This window comes from Brachyhypopomus gauderio, chromosome 19 (assembly GCF_052324685.1).
Source record: "Brachyhypopomus gauderio isolate BG-103 chromosome 19, BGAUD_0.2, whole genome shotgun sequence".
Classification (NCBI taxonomy): domain Eukaryota; kingdom Metazoa; phylum Chordata; class Actinopteri; order Gymnotiformes; family Hypopomidae; genus Brachyhypopomus; species Brachyhypopomus gauderio.
In genome coordinates this window covers 14,674,168-14,686,156 of record NC_135229.1, presented here as the reverse complement: position 1 = coordinate 14,686,156, position 11,989 = coordinate 14,674,168, and positions in this window count along the sequence as shown.

Sequence of the window (11,989 nt, the reverse complement as noted above, 5' to 3'; positions counted from 1 at the left end):
CGGCCCTTTGACGTCCTCATTTACATATTCCGCTTGCGAGAACCACGGAGCTGTGAAACCTTATTTTGTTTGGAAACTTATTTTGCTTAACAAGTTATCTAGTACAAATGTTATTTGAACGCACTACATGCGTTTCTAAAGCTATACTGTCGGTTTTTTCTTTATTCTTTAGTGCAGTTTATTAGGAGAGGAAAAAAAATCGGGGGGGGGGGGGGGGGGGGGGTGTAGCGGGCCCAGGTTTAATGGTCACGGTTCGCTACTGGTGTCGACAAACACAGCACTTCAAGTCTAATAATTTGGATAGTGTTACATAAAACAAATGGAGTGTGGGGGGATGAATGCCATTATCTCTCCTGTATATGATCCAATATCGGTCGCCATATCCTATTAAAAACCTCAGATCTATCAGTTAAACTGTATCAAAGCTGTTCCATATGGAGCACATTACCAAATTTCTAATCCATGCTTCAAAAAATGGTACAGCTTCTGATTTCCACTGTTGTAGTATCAATCTATTTGCCAGAAGAACACCAAGGGAGATTACTTGTTTCTGAGATTTATTCACATTCCCATTTGAATCTCCTACTCCCAACATTGCAACCAAGGGGTCTGGCACACAGGTTCTGCCGAATACGTCGGAGAAGAATTCAAAAACAGACGTCCAAAATTTGTGAAGTTTAGGGCATGTCCAAAATTGATGGGCCAATGTTCCGTCTACTATTTTACATTTGCTGCACAACGGGGAAATCTCAGGGAAAATCTTAAATCTCATTCTCTTGTTGTTCTGAATAATGACAAAGTTTTGCTGCTTGGAGATTTTAATTTTCATATTGATAATGACTCTGATAGAGATGCTGTGGAGTTTTTAAATGTGCTGCTTTCTTTTAATTTTATTCAACATGTGGTTGATGCAACTCATAACCGGGGGCATACTTTGGATTCACATTGGGACTGTCTCCTCACTCTTTCTCGGTAGATGATCTGTTTGTGTCAGATCATAAATGCATTACTTTTAATGTTCTTTTTCCAAAGACCAAACCGATTTTAAAGTATCATCATGTGCAATCTCGTCTATTGAATGACAATGCTAGGCAAAATTTCTCAGACTTTTTTAATGAATTAAGTGGAAATTTGTTCCCATGCTCTGGGGTAAATGAGCTGGCGTGCTCTTTTAATGAGATTTGTTTAAAGGCTCTAGATAAGGCAGCACCTATTAAAGTAAGGTATAAGCCTATAGTAAACCTTACTCCCTGGATAACTGAGGACATATTGAATCTGAAAAGGATCTGCAGAAGGGTGGAAAGGAGATGGAAGACTTCACAACTTCAAGTTCATCATATACATTTAAAGGAGTTGTGGTCCTCTTTTAATAAGAAGGTTGAGGAGGCAAGAGCAAAGTACTTCAACAATTTAATAAGTGCTAATAAACGAAACCCTCGGTTTCTGTTTTCTAGAATAGATGCCCTAGTAAATGGGGTTGCTCCTCCCACGTCTGGATCTGTGATAAATTGTGATGAATTTTTGACGTTTTTTATCAACAAAATTTCAGACATCAGGAAAAAATTTTCATCGACTAATCATATTATTGGTCCGCAAAACCCAGTAGAAACTAGACTTGAATATTTTCTACTGATCTCTCCTGAAGGACTTAGAGAAGTAGTATGTGGCCTACGCCCTACTACTTCTCCTGTTGACATCCTTCCTACTCATTTTTTGATAAATGTTTTCGAAATTTTGAGCCCATACTTATTGTCAATAGTTAATCTATCGCTTAGTTCAGGATGTGTCCCAGATTGTTTTAAATTTGCTGTGGTTCAACCAATTTTAAAAAAGGCTTGCCTCGATCCTACAGACTATCCTAACTATAGACCAATCTCAAAGCTACCTTTTATCGCCAAGATCTTGGAGAAGGTTGTTGCAAATCAGCTCTTAGCTAGACTAGACCAGAGCTGTATTTTTGATAAATTTCAATCAGGATTTAGAAGAAATTATAGTACAGAAACAGCACTGGTACGGATTTTGAGTGATATACAGATGAATGCAGATGCAGGTGAAGTCTCTCTTTTGGTGCTACTGGATATTACTGCTGCTTTTGATACGGTTGACCACAACATTTTAATAGATAGGTTACAAAATTGGGCAGGATTATCAGGGGTGGTCTTGGATTGGTTCAAGTCATATCCAGGAAATTTGTGGTATCAATTGGTGATAGTCAATCATCTTATTCTGACATAAATTGTGGAGTCCCTCAAGGTTCTATTCTTGGTCCTATTCTTTTTTCGATATATTTTCCTCTGGGGAAAATTATTGAGCGTTTTAATATTCCCTATCATTTTTATGCCGATGATACGCAACTTTATTTCTCAGTAAAGAGAAATGATTTTACAAAGCTTCAGAATTTACTGGAGTGTGTCCAGTCTATAAAAGATTGGATGACCTGTAATTTTTTACGCCTAAATGAGAATAAAACTGAGGTTTTAATTTTAGGTCCCCAAATTGTGGCTAGTAACCTGAAGAAGGAATTGGGTTGGTTGCATACAAAGATTAATACACAGCCGAGAAATCTAGGAGTTATTTTTTGACTCTGATGCTACTTTCTCTATACATGTGAGGAAGTTGTTACAGGTTTGTTATTTACAGTTGAGAAATATAGTTAAGCTCAGAAATCTTCTGTCATTTCAGGATACAGAGAAAATTATTCATGCCTTTGTTTCATCGCGATTGGATTATTGTAATGCGTTGTTCACTTGTCTCAGTTGTGAAAGTCTTGCTCAGCTCCAGCGGGTCCAGAATGCAGTGGCACGAGTGCTTACTGGATCTAAGAAGCGTGATCATATCACTCCAGTTCTGGCCGCTTTGCACTGGCTGCCTGTAGCTTATAGAATTCGGTTTAAAATATTGGTTTTAACTTATCAAGCGCTTTGTGGAGAGGGTCCAGAGTACATCTCTGATCTTTTAACAGCTTACTCAAGTGGAAGGGTATTGCGTTCTTCTAATCAAGGGCTGTTGGTAGTCCCTAGGACTAAACTGAAATGAAAGGGAGATTGCGCCTTTTCTGTATGCGCTCCAAAGCTTTGGAATAACTTTCCACTGGATATTCGGCTATCTGGTTCTAAAGAGCTTTTTAAACAAAGGCTTGAAACACATTTGTTCTCTTTAGCCTTTGCAGATGGGCACAGCTAGGTGTGCGTAGGAAGCGTGGGTGTGCTGTTTTAATTGTGTTTATTTGATTTTGGTTTGTTGTGATTTTTGTGTAACATTTATTTCTCATGTTTTTATGTGCAGCACTTTGTAGTCTCACTTGGAAAAGTGCTATACAAATAAATATTTGCTTACTTACTTACTTTACTTATGTAGTCTGGTCTTTGAGTAGTGAAGTCTATGAACTATTTTAAACTGGATCAGTGTATGTCTTGTATTTATTGAACATTCATTAATATTCTTCAATGCCTTCTCCCACTGTTCATCAGTAATCTCCACTCCAAGTTCCTCAATCCAAGGAGTTGGGAGTGGATGGTAGTGTGATCACATAGAATGTTATAAAAAGCAGACACTGCTCCTTTCATACACAGGCGGACAGAAAGAATCCTCTCCAAAGGAGAGTGATGGGGTTTGATTTTGAATCCGGCTAAATGTGATCTGGTGAAATGCCGAATTTGCAAGTATGCAAAACAATTTGAGGGAGGAAATTTATATTTATTTTGCAGTTGCTGAAAAGATGCAAAACTATTGTCAATATAAAGATCTCCAATAGTTTTTAGACCTCTGCTATTCCATTGCAAAAAAAACAGTGTCCTTCAGTGCTGCTGGAAAGGCATGATTGTTACATATAGAATTATCTATGTACATGTCGGGCACTTTTAAATATGTTTTAATTAGTTTCCAAATTTTTAATGCATTATGTATCATGGTATTATTGCTGAATAAAGATTCATGAATCTGAATCGGACTGTTCAATAAACTCAACAAAGAGGTATTTTGACACATAGATTGTTCAATTGACAGCCAGGATGGAATTTCACTTCCTTGATCTGGATGTTTCCGCCAAAAAGTGAAGATGTTTAAATTGGCTGCCCAGTAATAGAGTCTAAAGTCAGGCACACCAAATCCCCCTACTAACTTTGCTTTAGACAAGTGTTTCTGTGAGATTCTCGCCGTTTTGTAGTTCCACACAAAGGAGGCAATAATGCTGTTCAATTGCTTGAAATAGCTCTGTGGGATGAACATACCTACAGATTGAAACAAATAGAGAAATCGAGGGAGAGTAACGATCTTAATGGCATTGATTCTACCCACCCTAGACAAGGGGAGAGTTTTCCAAGCCTCTATGTTCTTTTTGAATTGTTCAATTTTTTTCTGCCAGTTGACCTTAATCAAGTTTTCGGGTTTCTTTGTTACTTCTATACCCAAATATTCTAAACTTTCCGACACACATTTGACACACCTTATCAAACTTGTTGCCAAGGGGCATCATCACACTTTTATCCCAATTGATTCTGTAGCTTGAGAAGGAACCAAATGTATTAATCAGGTCAAGCAAGGGAGTCATTGAGGTCCGCGGGTTTGATATAAATAATATAACGTCATCTGCGTACAAAGAAATTTTATGTAAATGTATGTATGTGTTGTTCACCTTTATTGGCTCAATGTCTAAACAATTTCTGATGGCTGTAGCTAAGAGCTCAATACAAAGAGAGAACAAAAATGAAAGACTGCAACCTTGCCTAGTTCCTCTGTAAAGAGGAAAAAGAGAGGAAATATCAGTATTTGTTATTACTGATGCTGTGGGCTGGGAGTAAAGTATTTTTATCCATCCTATAAATGCAGGGCTAAAGCCAAATTCTTCTAATACTCGCATCATATATTGTCTCTCTACTTGGTCAAACGCTTTTTCTGCATCTAGTGATAGTACCACTGGATCTCCTACATGTTTGAAGTATAGGACATTCAACAGACGCCGTAGATTAAAGTGAATGTATCGTCCCGGAATAAAGCCAGTCTGGTCTGGGTGAATGACAGTTGAAATGTGTTTCCTTAATCTTTTTTGCCAGAATTTTACTAATGAGCTTAGTTTCAATTGGAAGCAGAGAGATTGGTCGGTATGATGCAGCATCTTTTTCATTGCGACCGTTCTTCAGGATCAGGGTGATATAGGCGTTGTACAGAGATGGAGGAAGTTTAGAGTTCGACTGTAAATGATTAATCATACACAGTAGAAGAGGACTGATTTTCGAAAGGTACTTCTTATAAAATTCTATGGTAAATCCGTCGGGACCCGGGGCTTTATTGTTTGGAAATTCCTTTATGGTTTCGTTAAGCTCTTCTAAGGTAATTTCTGCCTCAAGAGAGTCTTTTGCCTCATTATTAAGTTTGGGTAGGTGCAAGTGGCTCAGAAAGCTGTCAATCACTTTAGGTTCGACACTACATTTGGAGGAATATAGGTCAGCATAATAGTCCGCAAAGTGCTGATAAATTTTTCCTGGGGCTGTAATCGTCTCTCCATTGCCTGACTCAATTCCACGTATCGCTTGAGATGCTTGTGTATGGAGTAACTTCCGCGCCAGCAGGGTATGCGGTTTTTCGCCCAGCTCAAAGTGTCTCTGCTTAATTTTGAACATAAGGTTGGAGATGTGTTTTGAACTAATGGTGTTGCACTCATGTTTAAGTGATAGTATTTTATGTAAGATTTCTATTTTAGGAGCTTCTTTATACTCTTCCTGAAGTTCCATAACTGCCTTTTCTGTGTTCTTTAATTGTACTGCATCTGCTCTTCTGGCAGAAATTTCATATGATATAATGTACCCGCGAATTACGGTTTTAATAGCCTCCCATAGAGTTGAATCGTCTACCTCACCCGTGTCATTTGTGCTTATTGCAAATGAAATGTTTTGGTCCAAATAATTACATAAGTCCCTATCCTTTAGTAGTGCATTATTTAGGGTCCATCTACGGCTGCTTTTACTAACGGGAATATTTAATGTAAGTGATACGGGTGCATGGTCTGAGATTAGGATAGGATGGTACGCTACTGCGGTTGCTAATGATGCAATTTTAGAGTCTACAAGAAAATAGTCAATTCGGGAGAATGATTTATGCACAGAAGAGTAAAAGGAGTAATCTTTGCCTGTGGGATATGTAAGCCTCATATATCTATAAGATTCAAAGTTTTCAGAGCATTATTTAAAAAGATACTGGAGTTTGTTACAACAGCAGAATGAGATGACTGATGGTCCATCGCCGGATCCAGCACACAGTTAAAGTCACCGCCAATTATTATATTTGCTTGATCTATATGAGGTATTGTATTCAGAACATTCTTAAAAAATAGAGGACTATCCACATTGGGGCCATAAACATTGACTAAAGTAATCGGGGTTGAATTAATTGATCCTGTAACAATGACATACTTTCCATTGGGGTCTGCAATGTGTGAAGCACAGTTAAAAGGTACAGACTTTTTGATTAAAATTGCTACTCCTCTGGATTTGCTTTGAAAGTTTGACTGGTATGTTGCACCAATCCAGGTTGTGCACAATCTGGATCCTTCGGAGTGTCTGACGTGAGTCTCTTGCAAAAACATGATGTCTGCAGATAAGCGTTTTAGATGGGCAAAAACTTTACCCCTTTTAATAGGATTGGACATCCCCTGGACGTTCCACGAGATAACGCGCAGACCCCCGCTAAGCGTAGATGCTTTTCTATCCGTCATAGTACAAGGTACCTGTTCTTAAATGTCTAGTTTTTAAGTAGCTGTGAGTAAAGTAAGAGAACAGTGGCAAAATAACCTGAGGCTTTACACATATATTCAAGAAAAATGGGAAAGCGGTGAACACAAATACGAACAAACTTACCCCCCACCCACCCCGTGGCACTTTCCCAAACAAAGTGCACACAGCAAAAGAAACTTCTATAAGCGTGGAGATCTAGGCTAACCGTGGAAGTCGTCGCCACGCTCCAGTTCCCGTAACTGAATGTTCCATGTACTATAAAGTTCCTCGGCATATATATGGTACTGCAACACACAACTGAAAGTTCTGAGCACTTATCAAGCGCAAAAATAAAATACCATAAGAGCTGCATGTCTGACAGAACTGTGTGTTAATTATCGTCCGTATTGCTGGAAGAATTCCGCTTTAAAAAAGCTTCAGCGTCGTTAGGCGAGTCGAAGATGTCTGATGAGTCGCCAGCGGTTATTCTGAAGCGTGCAGGAAAGCGAAAGCCATACCTGAACCCGGCTTGCTTGCATTTATTTTTTATCGCGTCGAAAGCCTGCCTTTTCTTGATGATGTCTGGAGAGAAATCCGGAAATATGAACACCCTGCCACCGTTGTATTCCAATGGGAAACGCTGCCTCGCCAACCGGAGGATCAGTTCCTTCTGCTGGTAATGGTGAATCCTGGCGATGAATGGTCTAGGGTTGGAGGGTGTGATGGGTCTCAGCGACCTGTGTGCCCGGTCCACCTTTACCGGCGACGGAAAGCTGTCCCCTCTGAGCAATTTGGGAATGAGTTTCGAGACAAATTCTGTAGGTCACCCCTGTTCTTCGTTCTCCCGAATTTCTATAATGCGAATATTTTGCCTTCTGGAGCGACTTTCCAGGTCCTCCATTTTAGCAAGCATGCGTTTATTATCCTCGGTTAGTAATGAACATTGAAGTTCCAGCGCATTAATATGTTTGTCGTGTTCGTTAACAGCTTTCTCAGTTCCCAGTACTCTGGTGTTCACTACCTCCATCATCTCTTGGAGACCGGAGACTGGGCTTGACATTAAGGCGAATTTGTGATCAACTTTCTCGCTTAGCTGTTGAATGGCCGCCATGATGTCGATGGACAATGGACAGCCTCCTCCAAATGTATGTATGCCGAGGAAAATAAAAGAAATTTGGAACAGAGCGAAGTCAAAACGTGTCCTACTCCATCCGAACTCACTAGCGCCCCCCTGATCGTTTATTTACAGGAAGTACACTGTCAACATTATCAACCTCTTTTAAACTCACCATGACAACACGGTGGGCATGACGACAGCGAGGCATGACGAACAGACTTATAGGACTAACACCAAGACTATAACATGAAGACAGAACTACCAGAATATAACTTAACACACACAGTGAACACAGACAGATGATGTATAAGGCAGAGACTCTACAGAAGGGATGCACATAGACCAACTAAACACACTAGACATACAACCAGACTAAACCAGGTATACACAGAAATACAGAAACCTGGGGGCTATTCCACGAAGCGAGCTTATGAAAGCGGCGCTTATTAGAGTGAGCCTCGCTTGAGTTAGCCAAACAATTAACTTCCGTCTAGTTCCGTTCCACTAACGAAATCCAGACGCAACCTGTTCCCGCTAATTCAAGCCAGGCTTTTGTAATCGGCGATCATGCGCGTGCACACAGTATTTAAACAGCCTCACTAATCGATATTCGAAAAGGCAAGAAAATGTCGAAAGAGCTGAAGGAAAGAGCAGTGTTTTTGCTTCTTCTACTGAACATGAGCTACTCATACGTCTTTATCAGGAATATAAAGACGTTATTATGAAGAAAGGCAACACGTCCTGTATTAATAAAGCCAGAGAAGCTGCCTGGCAGAATATTGCAGACAGATTAAATGCGTGAGCATATAATTTAATCCATTCATTGGCATTTTAAAAGTGTTATAGTAAATTAATAATGTTAATAATTTCCTGATTTAGAAGTAACATGAGCGGGGTTAAGAGAAAGTGGCAGCAGGTCAAGGTGATTATACTCTAGAATGGTTAGTACACTTGATTAGTCCAATGTGCAGGAAAATGTCCATATTAAATAACTGTATAAAATATTTTAGCAACCAGAAAGAAAACCGCTGCTGCTACTGGTGGTGGGCCTCTTGTAGCAGCCCTCACTCCTGCAGAAGACCTTGCTTTAGAGCAAAACAGTGGACGCCCCATCATTGTGGGAACTGAAGGAGGAACATCATCTGATCCTGTCTGTCCTCATGATACACAGCCAGGGCCGGAGTGGGTCCCTTTTTCAGCACGGGAGTTTCATGCACAAATCCGGCCCAAAAAAATTTTCCCTCCCAATCGGCCCAAACTAGAGATTGACATGAGCCGGCCCATCGGGAATCCTCCCGAATCTCCCGATTAGCCACTCCGGCTTTGTACACAGCCTTATGTTAAAGGTATGTTCAGTTGTTTCTCAGATTTTACATTTTTGTTCTTACAGGCTACATCGTAGTTTTATTGTATACTTGATGACACATTTTATAGTGGTGGGGGGTGTGCTGACTCTTTTGGACCCTCCTGTATTTGGCAATGATGTGAGTACCATAAACCAGCCTATTTCTTATGACTGAACCCTGAGGACCGTTAAAATTTATGTGTCTTAATTTGTTGTTTGCAGGGGGAGATTGCAGACCATCCAGGATGGTACAGGAGGATGAGGACACAGTGTCTGCCTGTTCAGAAAGGCCAGCTGTAAGGCGTGTGTGTCTATGTATCTGTCTGTTAATGTGCTGTGTGATCTCATGATTTGTGTTGTGTTTAAAGGAAATGGAACAACAGAGCTCAGGCCTCCATGTCCAGAGCTCACACCTCTACAAGAGAACAAGTGAGTAGTAGTTATGCAGTTTAACATGAATAAATACTTCTCAATCTTGACTATACTTCTGTCTTGAAGGAATCTGAGATTAGTGAGATCTACAAAAGGTACTTGCTCTAAGATATCGAATGTAAAAAAGCAGATCTGCAATACAAAAAACTAAAAATACGGAAGTTGGAGCTTGAAATAAAGAAAATGGAGAAAGATGTGAGTATTTGCAAAAATGTCTCACTTTAATATGCTTGTTTTTGCAAGCTAAGTAAAAGTTTCTTCTGTCCACAGGCTCAGCAAGACAATCAATAAATTTCTCTTTCCAAAAAAAAGGTGTCTTGTTTTGTGTTAATGAACAAATGCAAACAAAATATTCCATTAACTAAAGTAACTGTTTGCATTAGGGCTGCGAATCTTTGGGAATCCCATGATTCGATTCAGAATCGATTCTTGGGGTCACGATTCGATTTTTTCCAGATTCTTTCAGATCCCAACGATTCGATTCAAAAATGATTATTTTCAGATTCAAAAACGATTCTCAATTCAAAACGAGCTACTCCGGGCCGGTGGCATGAAAGCAGAGTACATTTATAAAGATATTATAATTGTAAAGGTTTTATCAACATATTGCAAAAATGTAAACACACAAAAGTAAATCCAAGACAACATGTCTGTTTGAGGCTGACACTCAGAACACTACATTAAACTAATAAAACTGTAGTAAAATAAATAAAATTGGTAGGCTTAGGCTAGCTGCCAGAACTGGCCACTACTCAAAAATTTTATTATACAAAAATACTGCTCTTTCTGTAAAAACAACAAATTGCTTTGTACAAGAATTAGGCTTAGGCTAGCAGTCTATATCTGAGAACATGCCACTTCCAGAAACAAAATTACACGTTTTTCCTTAACAAATCACAAAAATTTAAAATATATATGAAAGGGCTTCCAAAAATAAAAGTGCTGTTACATTAATAAAATGGGTAGGCTTACATTAGCTGCTAGAACTTCCACTTCACAGATGAAAAAAATATATATACCGTATTTTCTAAAAGCCGCATATATCTACTGAACTGAATACATTTAACTGAACTGATCAGTTTCTGATCGGTGTCTGTAGCATTTCATGTGCATGGACGTAGTTTTGATTTCATAAGTGGGGGGGACACAACCTGGGGTGGCGAACTGTTGAGCGGGGGGGGGGGGGGTGGTTGAATGAAAATTGTTGAGCGCTGTGAACAAAAATTGTTGAGCGGGGGGGGGAGTGGAGCTCGGAGCTGCATGATCCTAGTGCTAGATTTGTCGCTATTTGGATATTGTTTTTTTAACCGTTAAAAAGTGGGGGGGACATGACTTCGTCGCTACTTAAATATTTGGTTTTAACTGTAAAAACTGGGGGGGAACAAAACCGGCTTTTGAAAAAGTGGGGGGGACATGTCCCCCCCGTCCCCCCCCAAAACTACGTCCGTGTTCATGTGTGACAGTGTTGCGTCAAATTCCGACTTGCCACATTTATCCTCATAAAGACGCTACAGATGATATTGTTGATTTACGTTTCTATGCATAAATAAGAGTTAGACTTTAATTATCCATCACAACAAACGGTATTATCTATGTCCAAAGACACAGTGGCTCAAGAATAATTATTTTAAATAAAATAAACACTGGCTATAACGAAGTTCACCTCTGACCACGACTTTGCAGTATTACAGCAGTATTATAGGACAAAACTAGAGTGCTCAATGAACTAAGTTATTTTTATTTTATTTTACCAGGAATTATAATCACTGTAACTCCCGAATATCATCTGTAGCGTCTTTATGCGTGTGCAAACGATCAAGCCCATTCTAACCTGGGCCGGGTTGACGGTAAAATCTAAAGTGTTTTTAAATGGTTACTTTCAAAGACCGCGAAGCCGTTTGGACTTCATACTTTAGCGGCGCAACAACTAATACCGTACACAACCCGCTGTAGCTTTACTAGCATGCCTGTACATAGTGAAAGCTGTTGCCTTGTTTTGCCTAGCACTACGGTGGCTGAGAAGGCACACACGCACCCCAAATAAATCGATTTTTTGAAAATGAGAATCGATTCTGAATCGTTCAATGTTAAAAACGCGATTCAAGCTCGAATCGATTTTTTCCTGCAGCCCTAGTTTGCATACATGTCCCTCACATCTCTACAATGTCGTCTTCCCATTGCTTCCCATCCCAAAAACAAATTTCCAAACAACTTTATTGACCTTAACTTATAGTTATTGAGCATAACAATAACAAAACATTGATGACCAGTTAGCCCGCTGTACCTGAAAAACATATGGAGTTTGTTATGAATACATATTACATTCTATATAAAACTGGGTGCTGTAAAAACAGCAATGCCATTGTGACGAATCAGACTTGTGAGGCA